A 16,484-nucleotide genomic window follows, 5' to 3' on the forward strand; every position below is an offset into this window, starting at 1 on the left:
TTATATGCTACACAAGGGCTTATCGAGAATATGGTGCAAGTAATGGAAAGCTAAAGACTATAGTTTGTTATGAAGCTAAAAAACCCCTCTTAAACCCCAGAATTATTATCTATCTGTTTCATCCGAAGATTCTGGTGAAGGAAAAGTTTTATGGTGGATACTGGTGATAGCTCGTCTTCCGCAAATGAGGTGAAGTCGGTGGTTGTTAGGGTCAAAAGGAAGGATTTTCAATCTCCGCTTGAAGCATTTTGTGAGTCTAGCCTTCTTCATTACTTTATTCACTTGTATAGTTTTTTTTTTACTGAGCATCCATTTTACGCAGGGTTGGAAATCAATGAAAGACCTTTGAAGCGACCTCTGTTGGATTTTGGAAAGCTTTCACTTAATTGTTCATCCGGAAAAGGTAATGAAGAAGCATTTGTTTTTTTTTTGTTTTTTCATAACGGAGTGTGAGTTATGAAATGTGTTTTGTTTTTTTTGGGTTTCGAGGAACTGAAGAACAAAAAGGTTTTTGTCCAGCATTTAGAGACAGTGAGCAGCTCAGATGCCACTGTTGATATACTGCAATCTTTTGTGGTTAGTAATAAGTTCTTTTCTAGTAAAGGATTTTTCACTTTTTCATTTCGTGGAAACGGAACTGCAAATATTATAAATAATTGTCTGTCTTTTCTGCAGCCTGGTTCCTCTTCTGATTCATCTGAAGTCAGAACAAAGGTCGTGGAACGAAAACTCATATTTAAAGAAGGGATTGTAAGTCCAGTATTTATTTAAGTCATCGAGTGTTTGAATTTCACATACTCTTTTGTTTCTTAATTTGTTTTGGAGGTTGATGAGACAAAGCTATACAGTGACTAAATTATTTTATAACCTTTACATGAATATATTTCGTCAGCTGTGTACTAATTTAGTTTGCAGATTTCTAATTATTTACCTCTTTGTCCATCTAGAAAACATCTTAAGTGTTTCTATTCTTGTTAAATCATGCTATCATGTTGCATTATGGCTTAATGATCTGAATTTGACAGTTGGCACAGTTTATTGGTTTATTTATGTTATGGGAATACAGACTTTACAGAGTATTACAACTTTTTCTCTTAGCTCAAGTTTGTGATATTTATTTGGAGGCAATCTGGTAGTACACAATTTTTCTCTTAGCCCCAAAGTAATGCTTATTTTGATTTGGTGTATTTAAGCCACATTAAAATGTGCTTAGCTTTCTTGTGATAGCACTTGTATATATTCTGCCTTGATTCCTCTAAACAAGATCGGGCTCGTCGAAATCCAGACAAAAGCACGAGGTATGTACATTATTGTAAAATTTTATTTTAAGGGTGTAAGTATAATTTTATATTAAAATCTTTCATTAGGAAACATTGTCCTTGGACATCCTTGTTAGATGGAACTTGTTATTGTAGTAATATATCCCAAGGGTTGCTGATAAGAGTCTCCACTCTCTAGTTCAGCGCGAGCTTTAAAAGGGTGTTGTGTAGTCTGTGTTACCCCTGGGGTATTCTGGTGTGTACTTCACAAATTTTCCTTTTGTAAGATCAATTTCATGTTTGGCATATGTTATTATGCCTCCATCAGCTTGGGCTTTTGGAGTAAAGGGTTCCTAGACACTGTTCACAGACATGAGATTTTGGCGAAGTTAATCTTAGAGGGTCACGGGTTCTCTTTGCTTTACTTTTCCCCTTAACCCATGAGCTGGGATTGTTATTGCATTAAGCTACTCATTTTCCTTTATGATCCTTACAATCACAATGTTCATATTATTGGCCATCAAACACATTTTTTGATGACCAATATGTTATACATGTTGTTTACAAGTAGTTTTAATCTTTTGGGATGCACAAAGTTTATGGGTGCATTAGTGGCAGGTATATGCCTGAGTGCAAGTATCATGGTGTGTATATTGGACTATTTGTACGAGTGTTTACGTGAAATTTGCCATCTTTATGATGTTGTTCGTGTTGATGGTGAAGAAAAAAAAATCCCACCAGAAGAGATTCAGTCTGATATGCAGTCTTACTTGTCTAATCAAGGTCCTCACTTTATCATTTGAATTATTGTAGGAGTGTGTCTTATCTTTATACACATTTTTTTTCTGCATTTTCTTAGTCAGTGATACTGGACTACTTCTAATATAGTTTATATATGTAATGGCAATGTTCTTCCATCAGATTAACTGTCAACTAGGATTAAGTTACTTATCATGTCATAGTGGAACAGATAGGAGTTATCAGGGGTTTATGATATCTTCATTGAATGCTTTTGAACACCACCAATGAAAATTCTTTAAACACATTTCCGCTGTAAGAGCTTAATATTGCTTTCTTCCATTTCTCTAATTGGTTATGGATTGTTGTTAATTCCGGTTATTCTGATCCAGAGTGCAAGTAAATGAGGATGATGATTTCTATGATGGACCAATGCAATTTGATTATGAAAGTGACGATTCAAATGGTATTAATAATCAACTATGTTTATTATCTCATGTAAAAATTCAAGATCCTGTACTAATACTTTATACTTTTGATCTGTTATGGAATTCAGCTAAAGATAATCCACTGAATGAATATCCTGATGAGGAAACTTCTGAAGATGAAGATGATGGAGGCAAGAGCAAAACATTCTGTGAAGAATTTGAGATTGGAAGTTCTGATGATCAATCTGATGAACTCCAAGATAAACCATATGATAATCTCGGATACGAATTCGGAAATGAAGACTTGTTATATGAAGAAGAGGTTAGTGGTGATGATGATTATGACGGGGATGGAGGCCATGACTGCATATGATTTTTGTTGGGCCTCGTCTCCATGGTATAATTATATATTTTGAGTTGTATCTCTTCTTCTAGAATATGCTACACAAGGGCTTATTGAGAATATAGTGCAAGTAATGGAAAGCTAAAAGACTATAGTTTGTTATAAAGTTTAGTTAACAATTTTTTGATTTTTTTTTATTTGTTTATTTAAATTGTTGATTGAATGAACCACTTAGCAAGTAATGCTATTTATACAATGGAGTTACAATATGTTTTTAAAATTTGGTATGCGACCAATTGCCTAGTTTGTACGTGAACTATTGTGAAATAAGGGTGGGATCTCCTTTGAATCAGCTACTGTAGCAGTTGCAGGTCATTTGGCCTGCACATTTTTTTTTAAATACTTTTTCTTAAAAACAACGGTTTTGTCCGTTTTTCTTCTTGCGACGACCTTGCGACGGATATGTTAGTCGTCTTCTAATTCAACTTACAATGGTCTTAGCCGTCGCAAATATTAACGACAGGGCGATTAACGACGGGACCTGGGACACTAGAACCCGTCGCAAATCAGAAACAACGACGGACTTTGACCGTCGCAAATCGCAAATTCTGGTGTAGTGTCTGTTTCAGTCTCTAAATTTGTCAGTACTTGCTTTGTCAAGAAATTATTTCTCTGGCAAATTGTCTAGAAACATGGGAGATATAACTTCCGTCATGATACTTATGTTGGCCAGCAACAACTTTTCAGGTCCCATCCCTAAGACGATCTCAAAAATTTATCGACTACTATTGTTAGACTTGTCACAAAACCAATTTTCTGGTAACACATTCCCAAGCTTTGGTCCAGATGCTTTACTTGCTTATGTAGACGTCTCTTCCAACAAATTGTCTAGTGAGGTTCCAGTAAACTTTCTATTAGGAACAAAGATACTTGAATTAGGTCAAAATGAGTTTCCAGGTCCCTTACCTCAGAATCTTAGCAGCTTAAGCGAACTCGAGCACCTCGATCTCCATAACAACAATATAACCGGCGAATTGCCAGAGTTCCTCTACTAAATGTCTAGCCTTCAAGTTTTTAATCTTAGGAATAATTTTCTGGAAGACCGGATCCCAAATGCTCTGTTCATGCCAACACCCAGAGGCATTAAACCCTGTAGTGGTGGATGGAAGCATCGTTATCTGCACATTCTCGGCTGGGTTTTACAACTAGACCTCTACTGTAACTGCCATTATTGACATGGCCAAGGCTCTAGGATTCATGGGTTTTACTTTTGTTGCAAATCCCACCTATGGAGACTTCTTAGCACAACCAATTCCCTTCTCTGTTTTTGGCATTATGATTCCAAAGATTGCAGATGTGCAGGTACTTCTTAAGACTTCATTGGCATAATTGTTAATAGGAAATCAGAATTTGGACGCAAATGGATTGAACCAATCTCAAAAAATAATTAACTGGAAATCGGAAACTAGATGCTAATGCATTAAACTAACCTAAAAAAATATTTAATGGGAAATCGGAAACTGAATGCAAATGCTTTGAACTAACCTAAAAAAATAATTAACATAAAATTAAAAACTGGACGCAACTGCATGGAAGTAATCTCAAAGAATAATTAACAAGAAATCGAAAACTAGATGCAAATGCATCGAATTAACTTCAAAAAATGATTAACAGGAAATCGAAAACTTAACCTCAGAGAATAATTAACGAGAAATAAAAAAACTAAATACAAATGCATCGAACTAACCTCAAAGAATTATTATTTGGAAAATTAGAAACTGGAGGCAAATGCATTGAACTAACCTTAAAAATAAATAAATAAATAATAACGGAAAATCGAAAATCGGATACAACTACATTGAAGTAGCCCCATAGAATAATTAATGAAAAATCAGAAATTGGATGCAAATGTGTTGAACTAACATCAAAGAATCGAAAACTTGATGCAAATGCATCGACCTAACCTCAAAGAATAATTAACGGAAAATTAGTAATTGGAGGCAAATGCATTTAACTAATCTCAAATAATAATTAACAGGAAATCGGAAACGGGATGTAAATGCAAATGCATTGAACTAACCTCAAAGAATAATGAATAGAAAATCGGAAACTTGATACAAATGCATTAAACTAACCTCAAAGAATAATTAATGAGAAGTTTGAAACTGGATACAAATGCATTCATTGATCTAATCTCAAAGAATAATTAATGGGAAATCGAAAACTAAATGCAACTGCATGGAAGTAACCTCAAAGAATAATTAACGGGAAATCAGAAACTGGGTGTAAATGCATCGTACTAACCTCAAAAAATAATTAACAGGAAATCGGAAACTGGATGCAAATGCATCGAATTAACCTCAAAGAATAATTAATTAACGGGAAATCGGAAACTTGATGCAATAAGTGCATTGAACTAACCTCAAAGCATAATTAACGGGAAATTGGAAACTAGACGCAACTGCATGAAACTATGATGATAAAGTACAAGAGTTTTGTTGAATATTCGCAAGTCTACATGCAACCAAACTCGAGGACGAGTTTTTTTCAAGCCGGGGAGTATGATGGATAGGCATAGAAACTTCTAATTATATTATTAGTAGTCTTATATATTGAATTAGTAGAGTTTCGTATTTGTTCTAAATTTAGGTTAATTAGTAAGGTTTCTATTTTAGTTTCTAAATAGAATTAGAAACATTGGTTATTATATAAAGGCAACTAAGCCTTCATTGTTCATCGTTAGATGGTTGTTATTGAATATTTATTCTAAAGAAATTGTTCTTTATGATTGAAGATTTATTCTAACCTCAAAGAATATAATTGACGGGAAATCGAAAACTTGATGCAAATGCAACGAACTAATTTGAAAAAATATTTAGCGGAAAATCATAAACTAAATATAAATTGATCAAACTATCCCCAAAGAATAATTAACCAAAAATTGACATAGCTAATCAATCTTGTCTTTAGAATAATGAACTTGATCGGTTTGCCAATTTCTACAAATTAGATCCATCAGATCAATTAGCCGATAGTTTAATGTTTATCGATTATGCCAATTCTTTTGTTTATATATCCTCTAACAAGCATTATAAGTTATTATTTGACAATGTTTATCGATTATGCCAATTCTTTTGTTTATATATCCTCTAACAAGCACTATAAGTTATTATTTGACGTACTGTTTTTGAGGAATTGAGGAAAATTGATTATTGCAGTATGGGAATTTCAACATAGTGATATCGAGTGATTTGAATTCCTATATATTAATCGGTAATTCGATCTGGGTTTCAAATTCAAATTACCAATCCTTAAATAAAGCCAAAAAAAATGGAACCATCTGATATTACGGCCAAATTGGCTATAAAAATTGCGATCAACTCAACACTCCACCCTCCTAACATGAATTTAAATTAGTAAAAGATTAAGTGAAGGCAAGCAACATCCCCACCGTTTAAAATGCATTTGGCTCTGAATAGTTGTTCGTCCAGCTTTGGGAGAATTATAAAAGAAAAAGAATTATTATTTGTCAGCCAGGCATGCAAAATGAGAGATGGGATGATAGAGAGAGTGGTACCTTTTGGCCCTGGGGAATAGAGAAACAGAGCTTTTGGATGTTAGAGGGCACGCTGACAGAGCGATTGTTCTTCAACTGTGGATTTGGAGATGAACCTGGAGGTTGACTCTTGCAACTCCTTTGCCAGCTCCCCCAATCTCCTTGCTTAAGTGAAAGTCTCCGATCATTTCATTTGGGGTGTGCTCTGTAACTTAATTTGAATATAAGTTGCGATAGAAATTCCTGCTTAAAATATATCTTTGGGCCTAGGCCCAATTACACGTAGAAGTTTGAAAAAAAAATCTATTTTAATATATACATACAAAACTAAATTAGAATCCTATGAAAATCCAATCACGTAGTAATTGAGCCTCCTACGAAATCATGCCTTATCTCCTACACGTAGAAGTTTGAAAAAAAAAAAACTAATTTAAGATATATACAAAACTAAATTAGAATCCTACCAAAATCCAATCACGTAGTAATTTAGCCTCCTAGGAAATTATGCATTATCTCCTATATATGTACAAAAAACAACAATTGCACTACACATATCGAAAAACCAAGTAGCCTACTTTCTTCCTCTTCTCCATTATTTACAACTTTTCTAAATTCATTTCATATTGATTAAGTTTTTTTTTTTTTTTTTGTTATATTAAAGAGTATTGGATAAAGAATTTATAGATTTTATTATGTATATTGCAGATAATGGTGTATGAAAATTACAGTTTGTGTAAAAAAAAAATTGCTAAAGGAAATTCTAGAAGCAGGACTTAACGTTCAACAAGATCCGGTCTACAACACAGAAATAGAGAACGGACGATTCAAAAGCACTGTAATATTAAAGGTACCAAAAGACTTATTCTTTAACAATAAAGGCGTCGTAGTTAAAGAAATTGATGGAAGTACTACATATTCTGTTGCAAGACCAGAGGATTCAGCAACTTTTCACGCAATACAATTTATAAAGGATGAACGTGATATAGAAATTGAAGACTTCAATTTCAAAGAACTTATGAAGAAAAGAAAAGAAATTGAAGAGAAACAAAATCAACTCGACGTCCTCAGAAATATTATGCTAGATTGTTTGGTTGATGATAAACACAACAAAGATAAGATATATTGTCTCGAAGAAAAAATTAAAGAAATAAATGACAGGGAGAAAAACCAAAACAAGGACAAAAGCAACAAAGAGGAAAAGAACGGTTTCATAATAAAGAAAAGAAAACAATGAGAATTAGTACTCGAATATCAAAATTTTATTATGTTGATCAAATAGTATTTTTTTTTCCTGTTGAACGCTTATTTTAAATTTTATATATGCATTAATTTCAATTATTAATATTGCCTGAACTTTTGAAAGAAGAATGTATGGAATTGCCTAATATATAGTAAATCGTTCTAGTTACTCTATATTCTCTATAGAACTGTGTTTCTCCGGTCTTGCTGTGTTCTTAAATAAAATTAACTCTTCAATAGGATCAACATCATATGTGTTGTCATCGAGTTCAACTGATGAGGTATGCAATTGGGAATCAACAACTACTACAATTATCAGGCTGAAAACGAAACACTTCAACATAACTGCTAGGTGGGGCTGCGTCAACACCCAAGCTCATTACCTTACAATCAAATATGATATATTGAACTAGCTAGCTATAGCTAATGTACTTGAATATGGTAATGCAGTACTGGTTAATCTGGAAACATATAGACAATTCTTTGTTCAACTGACAAAAGAAAACATGTAATCGTAAAGACTTGCAACAAAAGTTTCTAAAGTCATATTACATTTTCAACAAAAAAAAAACTGCTCCTCACACATATTACAATTCAAAAACATACCATACCTTTGTGAAAAAAACACATAAAAGAAACAACATGGCCAGAGGCCACTCTCCTATGTGGAAATTAGCAACAAGCTAGACCCACATTCACAATGCATCAAAAATGCATATGAAATTATTGTGCGACAATGTGGTGGCTAGAAGTAACTTGGACTGGAATGCTTTAAAAAATGAAGTAACTTGGACTAGAATGCTTTAAAAAATGTTAATACGTTACTTGGCCAATGTTGTGGCTAGAAGTAACTTAGACTGGAATGCTTTCGAAAATGTGTGCATAATACGATACTTGGCTTAATATGGAAGATGCTCTAAACACCTAAGAAAAATATGTGAAAATATGGAATGGAAAAAACTGCAGGTATACAAACCGCTAGGAATCTCACACATAATAGAAGTCCTACATACATAAATTAATGGTAACAAGCCTACTAGGCAAAGGACTACCACATTGCACTGTTGGAATATTTATATATAAATATTTTCAATTGAACTACAAGGAAACCCCACTAGAGTACAAATGAATGCCAATTTTTTATAAAGTCGTCATACACTCAACTTTGGTTTTCACTTCCCTAAAACAACCCGCTATATCTCCCTTTTTGGTAATAAAATGATTCTTCTAATTTTCAATATATTTAACACATTCAGCTGCCACTTGCCAGTATGACATAATCAAAAGTGCTAGGTTTAAAATATTAATTCTAACATAATCAAAAGTGCTAGGTTTAAAATATTAATTCTAAGAAAGTGTGTACAGACCAATTGTGAAGAGTGCCAAAAGCTGGAAAGCATAACGCACAATGTTTTCTTTGTGCGTTGTTACAACTCATTTTTCTGTTTCGTGTAACATAACGAAATTGAAAGTAAGCAGATACCAAATCAATATAACATAAAACATTTAAACCCCCATTTGAAAGCTCATACACAAGTGAGAAGCAAATGCAAGAAAAAGATCCCAGTAGCTCATACACAATGTTCTGTGCTTGAAGAAACCTCTGCATTGCCAAATTCAGAGCATAAGCATAGAGTTAAGAGATCATGCCGCATGCAAATATCTGGGTTTGATCAGCTATATCTGCTCTTATTCCCAATGCTTGCAAGATTGTACTCGAGTACCAATATAGAAAGAAAAATAGTAATGCTGCTCCCAAGTGCAAACTTATGCCCTGTTGGCAAATGACACCGAGTAATATATGCGTACTTCTTTGCTCCATAAGCAAATATAGAGATAGACGTAAAATATATCGAACCACCAAAAACTGTTTTTAGAATGCACAAGGAGGTAACACTTTCCTAGAATGCATCAGATTATTCTCGCCCTTCCTTATAAATTCACCATTCCTTATAAAACCTCAAGCCAAGTTCATCAGCACAGTGAGGCCAGTGATTTTAGTATGGTGATAAGGTAAATGCCATGACACAAAATATTCATGTTGGTTTCCTTAAAGCATATTCTATTATTTTATCCTAGAAAAGAACAATGAAACATGTATAGAAAGAGGAAATGAAAACTTCAATTCACTTGAAAAGTGAAATATAAAAATCAGTTATTGTCTCTTTTACAACGTGTTATCCCATAAGATTAATACATAATCAGAAATAGCAACAGAGATGCAGTGATAACATTTCTTTTGTGCAGCTGTTGTTCGTTGCTCTTACTTTCTGCCATTACAAAATTTTATAAATTTATACCATTTACATTAAAAAACTGAAAAATAACATCATGTCCAATCAACAAGTTCTATGTACAACGAAAGAGTTGTGGGATAATGCAACCCAGAATAACCTTTCTCTTCAAATCCTACAGTTTTCGACCACCTTCAATTTGCACCTCTATTCTGTCCATAATCACTTATTTCCCAATTGATTTACATAAACCCACAAAATATAGCTGATAATTGATGTAAACTTGAAAAGATTAACACTTTTTTGCTAAACAGCAAGAAACCATTACTAAATGCTCAATCATAATTTATTCATAGTGTAGCCCAGTATCATTCTCTAATAACTAGATTGAAGTAATATTACGTAACAGCTATTTCAACTTAAGGTTACTTCAACATCTCTTTCTTCAATGTGAGAGATATACTAATTAATGATATTCATAGGAATCACATAAAAAATTTAGTGAAAGCCAATATAATATTCATATCTCATAGCTCTATATATAACATGTGGATAACAGTTACATAACCGAACTTGAGAAGATAAAGAACTAGGGATGTCCAAACGGGTACCCTACCCGGCCCGAACCCGATTTTTTGGGTTTTGAACGGGTATCGGGTTACCCGGCCCAAATCTATTCTTTTTATGGTCGGGTTCGGGTTCGGGTATTTGTTAGATACATGTGACCAAACCCTACTCTAACCCTATATTTCGGGTATCCGTCGGGTTCGGGTTCGGGTTTCGGGTATGGTAAAACCCGAAATATATGAAATAAAAGAATATTAAATCTCTTCATCAGGAACGTCATTTTCAGTTATTAGATCTCAAGATCTCAAGAAAAAACCTCTTTTTCATCTAATTAATCAAAAGCCATCTTCTTTTATTGGATTTGATCTGTTTAACTTTAACATCGTAAAGCCACCCAACAGTCATCAAAGATTCAAAACACACAGGATTGCATTTTTTGAAAAGCAAAAGAAGAGAAAAGTAGACCAAGCAAAGCAAGCAATTCCAAGACAATAACTCAATAAGATTGATGGTTTTTTTGGGAGTTTCGACTTCTTGTGGTGGTGTGAATCTGACCTGTTGATTTGACAATAAGATTGATGGCTTTTTGGGAGTTTCAGTTTCTTGTGGTGGTGTGAATCCGACCTGTTGATTTGCTCAGCCTTGGTGACCACATTTAGAAAGAGATATTTGAGAAGGTGCTGCAAATTTTCTGAGTGAATGCAAACTTAGCAGCACCATCAAACCCACCAATCTCTTCATCATGAACGTGTGATTGGGTTGTCTTGTTCTTGGGGAGTTGTTGGAGGGAATAGAGAGAAGAGTAGTAAGGGTACGGTCAAATGTAATTTGTTTTGAAGACCAAAAGTAAATAGTAATGAGCAAAAGACTAAAAGTTTGTTGAAGATAAATAGATAATAAATGAAAATATAGTTGTTGGGAATTATGGTCTGGTTCGGGTTCGGGTTTTGGTCGGGCATTTTTACCCTATATAACTGGGTTTTGGGTTCGGGTTCGGTCTGGATATGGTTTCGGGCTTTTTAACCCTTTTAACGGGTTTAGGGCCAAATTATCGGGTCGGGTTTGGGTCGGTCCGGGTTTAGATAGTGTGACCAAACCCGACCCTATGTATTTCGGTCTGGGTTCGGGTTCGGGTTTTGTCGGGCTCGGGCAGGGTTCGGTGCGGGTTTTTTTTTCGGGTTTTGGGCGGGTTTCGGGTTTCAGGCAGAATGGACATCCCTATAAAGAACCGTCCACATAAAAAATTAAGTAAAAGCAAATATAATATGCATATCTCATAGCTCTACATATAACATGTGGATAACAATTACACAACCGAACTGGAAAAGACAAAGAACCACCCACATAAAAAAATTAAGTAAAAACCAATATAATATTTATAATGTATTCTAAAGTTGATTATTCGGGGACTCCCATAAATAATTCTTGATACTATTGATACTGTGATAGATCCTTAGTTATCGCATCGATCAGGAACATGCAATAAGCTTAAAATTGCAGACAAAATAAATTCAGGTTTTAAATATGAACAACACATACCACAAACATGAGCAATCATGCATGTGAGAAGAGCATAAGATGCAATGTTGAAAGGCACACCAAGACCCAGGTCTACAGATCTCTGATATATTTGACATGATAACTCTCCATTGGCCTCATAAAACTGCCAAAAGACGAGAGAATAAAGGAAACATTAAGTAAAAATTTACATCAATGTAATAGACTAGAAAAAATGACCAAGTCCAGTAGGGATTACCTATGCAAACATGTGGCAAGGTGGAAGGGCCATCAATTTGAGATCAGCCGGATTCCAAGCTGAGAAAATAATCCGCCGGTCGTCAAGCTTATTCTTTACCTTCTCAATCACGTCCAACAACTGATCAAATCCTTGGCCAGTGTAATCAGCATTCATATTAGTATACCTGTAAAAAGCAACTCCTTATGAGGATCCATGCAAATAGGAAAGTGAAAACATACAAAAGACTCGGGTTGCTCACCTGGCACTAAAGTGTCTCCATTGGAAACCATAAATGGGGCCTAAATCACCATCTTCCCTATCTGTCAAACCAATGCTGAAGAGATTAGAACTATTGAGTTACACGGGAGCACTGCTATAGTGCTATAATAAAGAAAGTTGCCTGTGAAGATAGTCTTTAGATGCATTGCCATCCCAGATGTGAATACCTTTTTCCTGTAAAATGAGCTCTTAAGTCATCAGTGAGTTCTATCTGACGGTTTCCATCAGGAGCTTCTTCCCCACATTTCATGCAAGCCCCATAAGACACTGCTCTGAAGAGGCATCGACCATCACTGGGCACCCCTGCAATGCCCTAAATATTACTTCCAACTTGCTATTGGCAATTAATCTTTAATCTATTAGGCACTTAATAGGAGAAAGAAAAAGATTGTGCAACGAAATCACAATCGACTTTGTTAAGAAATAGGCTTTGAGTAGCCAAGACATCTTTCCTTATACAAAAATCACTCCAAAGTTGATCCAAGCCAAAGAGGTCCCAATCAATCTTCGTAGTTTTGGAATGGAAGCAAAGACTTTAGCTCACTCAATCTTATAACTAATAAAGATCATTTGTCACCTCCTTCCCTCACAAATGACCAAAACTAATAAGCAAAAACAATATAATAATAACATAAACAATAGATAAGAGAATTTAAACCAAGTTTCCATATAATATATGAAAATTAACAACACCAATACTAAATTTGTTATGCATTACAGAAAGTTACTTAGATAAAACATAAGACTGCCCCTTATAGAAGCAACTTATGAATTCGCTACATCATTTACAATGCTTTTGGGCGAAATCTCAATATATCATGCTAAAAGAGTACTAACCAATCACTCTATATTTAACAGAGCATTCTTTCTTCCCAAGAGAATATTCTTCAACAACTTTCATCGAGATTCCCAACAAACCAATAATCCAACGTGGGTGCAAGACAAACACAAACACCAAACAACAACCAAAGCCGAATCCAAACTATTGCGGTTTATTGGGGTTTCAACTTCAATGACTTTATTGGGGTTTATTGTTCATTTCAAATTCATTTCCGATTTGGCGCGTAATAACTCGGAGGAAATGAAGTTGACTCATTTTAGTCAATGTGTCAAAACTCTAAAGTAATATAATGGGCTTGAAGCCCAAGTTAAAGTTACGGACTTTAAACCGATATTTGCGATCTTAGCCCAAATAGAAAAATTATAGATATAGATGAAGTTAGAATAATACACAAACTAAACTTCTAATCACATAGGAACGCCTAATCAATTTACATAAATAGACCTATATATATGTAGAAAAATAAAACTCATTCATATTGAAACCAGAGCATACACAATAATAAACAAACGGTTAAGGTAAACAATTCTTCTTATCTTTCTCAATATTGTGTACTATATAGCAAAAAATTCAATTTAATCGAAATATCTATATTTATGAGTTTTATATATTTAATTGTGTTTTCCTATATAAAAAATTCTATTGCAGGGTCATGGAGTATGAAAATTACAACTTACGTAAAACTAAGTTGCTAAAATAAATTCTAGAAGCAGTTCTTGATGTTCAACAAGATCCAGTGTACAACACAAAAATAGAGAACAGACGATTCATCAGCAGTGTAACACTGCATGTACCAAAAGACATATTCTTTAACAATGAAGACGTTATAGTTAAAGTAAAATAATATTTAACAGAAAACCGAAAATTTGATGCAAATGCAAACATTAAACTAATATTAAAAAGTAATTAATGGGAAATCGGACTATGGATACAACTGCATTAAACTAACCTCAAAAAATAATTAATGATAAATCAGGAAGTGGATCCAAATGCATCGAACTAACCGCAAAGAATAATTAACAGGAAATCGAAAACTAGTTGGAAATGCATTGAACTAACACTCAATGATTAAAATAATTTTCATATCTCATAGATATGCATAGTTACTAATATTTTTTAGAATAATTTAATATAACGGCACCCGTTCGTAGGACGGATTTGAAAACTAGTTATATAATTATAGCCCCTCCTAACATTTTTATATTGCTTTTGTAATTAGAATTCTGTGAACCTCTCTAATAGATGATAGACTTTTTCGCAAGACTTTTTTGAAATCATTGCGTATTAATTTTAATCTTCTACTGAACTCATCAAAGTTACAATCAAAATCAATTAATTTTTCGAATTTTGTCATCCTTACTTTCCCTTTTTAAAATTTGAGGTTTTTAGCTTTGTAAAGGTGCACAAAGTCAAAAGGAAAAAATGTAAAAAAAAAAATACTATATTTATTTTTTTGTCTTAATTTTAGGACTTTCAAAAAAATTGGGGAACAAAATGGTTAGTATTTTAATTGTTTATCTAGAAAAAAAAAAGTTAGAATTTTAAGTTTCAACTTTCACTTGAAAAGTTTGTTTCATATTATCATTAAAGATCCTAAACAAAAGGAATTAATGAAGTAGGCGACGACATGGTTTTAATCCTACATTCCTACTAGATGTCTACTATGTTAATTGCTCTACGTTTTCTCAGTTTTTCCATTGACAAGAAGGCAACAAACTACAGTACATAGCACAAACTTTTTGTTCATAATAACAATTATGGGATCATCAAACATTAAAACATAGGAAGTATAATTTTTTCATATTAAAAATAGGAAAAATATGAAGTATATCCTAAAATCGATGGAATCATATGATTCACATATTTAAGGATAGAGATATTAGCAAGGATGATCTGAAGCTCTTAGGACCATAGTACAAAATATCAGGATATGGGTATTTATCGATATTCGATTTCTGGATATGTATCGTGGATATATCCCCCTCTTTGGGGATATTTGACATTATTTCACATGCAAATATCGTGGATATATTCAAAATATCGACAAATATCATAGATATTGTGGATATTTCTTGATATATCATGATACATTATTTATATTTATTTGAAATATAATAGTAAATATTAAATAAAATTGTTATATATACAAAATATCGCCAAATATTGCAAAATATCACAAATATCGCAAATATTATCGAAATATAATTGATATTTGCAGTCGTATATATCTCTAAACATATTGTGATATTTAAATATCTTTTTTTGAAATATGGATAGATATCCCCAAATATCGCGATATATCGAGATATTTTGTACTATGCTTAGGACCATGGCCCAAAATATCGCTGAGATATCCGATATCTCGCCGATATATCTCGGTAAATTGGTACACCGATATCGATATTTTCGACATATATCCACCGAATATTGAACCTCTTTTTTTCCGAGATATATCGGAATTTCCGATATGAAAGTTTATATCGCCGATATAATCGATATTTCCGAGATAATCGATATATATATCAGTTGACTTTTTGACCAATTGTTAATAACTTAATATTGAAATTTCCGAAATATTTTAGATGAGATATTCGGTGAGATATTCGGATATATCGGAATTTTCTAAGATATATCGGTGAGATATTCGATATTTTAGAAACTTTAGACTGGTCACCAAAAAAACCGAGATATCCGATATATCTCGATTTTTGGGTACACCGATATATTAACCGATATCGAAATTTTGGGCCTTGGACAAGGATTTGAAGGAATAGGGTAAGGAATATGGCCTTCCAATGGGATACATGAAGTTATTGCTTTAAACAAATTAACAATGCGTCAAGAATATGATTGGGGGAGAGTCAAGACTCGCTTGTTGATTGATGGCCTTCAATGAAGTGGTACCCAAGAAGAGGTAATCTATCTCTCATCATTGGTATCTAAAATTGTGTCTTGTAAATTGTCAGAGTTACTTTTATTTTGATCGTCTTGAGACCACATTGTTAGATGCTTGGGTGGCAGCAGCACAAATACACAATCATATGCTCCAGTTTCAGCGGCAGGTATGATGTCTTATTTAGTAGTACTAGTCCTATTTTACTGATTATTGAAAAAAAAAAAAAAAAAAAAAAAATCCTATTTTACTATGGTTGTCGCCTGTTTCCTACTAGTATCTATTTGATCTTTGTCTATCTACCTATCTATTTGGTTTCTGTCGATATCTATCAAATGTACTGATTCTTTTTTTTCTAGATCTATATTG

The 16,484-nt window shown here is 33.5% G+C and overlaps 2 long non-coding RNA genes across 3 annotated transcripts; both read left to right on the forward strand.

Moving 5' to 3' along the window:
* Positions 1-1,157, forward strand: LOC147518177 (uncharacterized). 2 transcript variants are annotated; one of them, XR_015214015.1, is made up of 3 exons: positions 1-250; positions 323-403; positions 490-1,157. It is a non-coding gene; the product is annotated as an uncharacterized LOC147518177 (long non-coding RNA). The 2 variants fall into 2 exon arrangements; XR_015214014.1 differs by having other exon boundaries at positions 499-1,157.
* A 122-nt stretch (positions 1,158-1,279) lies between these two features.
* LOC147518178 (uncharacterized) lies at positions 1,280-2,939 on the forward strand. The gene is made up of 3 exons (XR_015214016.1): positions 1,280-1,298; positions 2,390-2,463; positions 2,554-2,939. It is a non-coding gene; the product is annotated as an uncharacterized LOC147518178 (long non-coding RNA).
* Positions 2,940-16,484: the final 13,545 nt, after the last annotated feature.

This window comes from Coptis chinensis, chromosome 2 (genome assembly GCF_015680905.1).
Source record: "Coptis chinensis isolate HL-2020 chromosome 2, ASM1568090v1, whole genome shotgun sequence".
NCBI lineage: Eukaryota > Viridiplantae > Streptophyta > Magnoliopsida > Ranunculales > Ranunculaceae > Coptis > Coptis chinensis.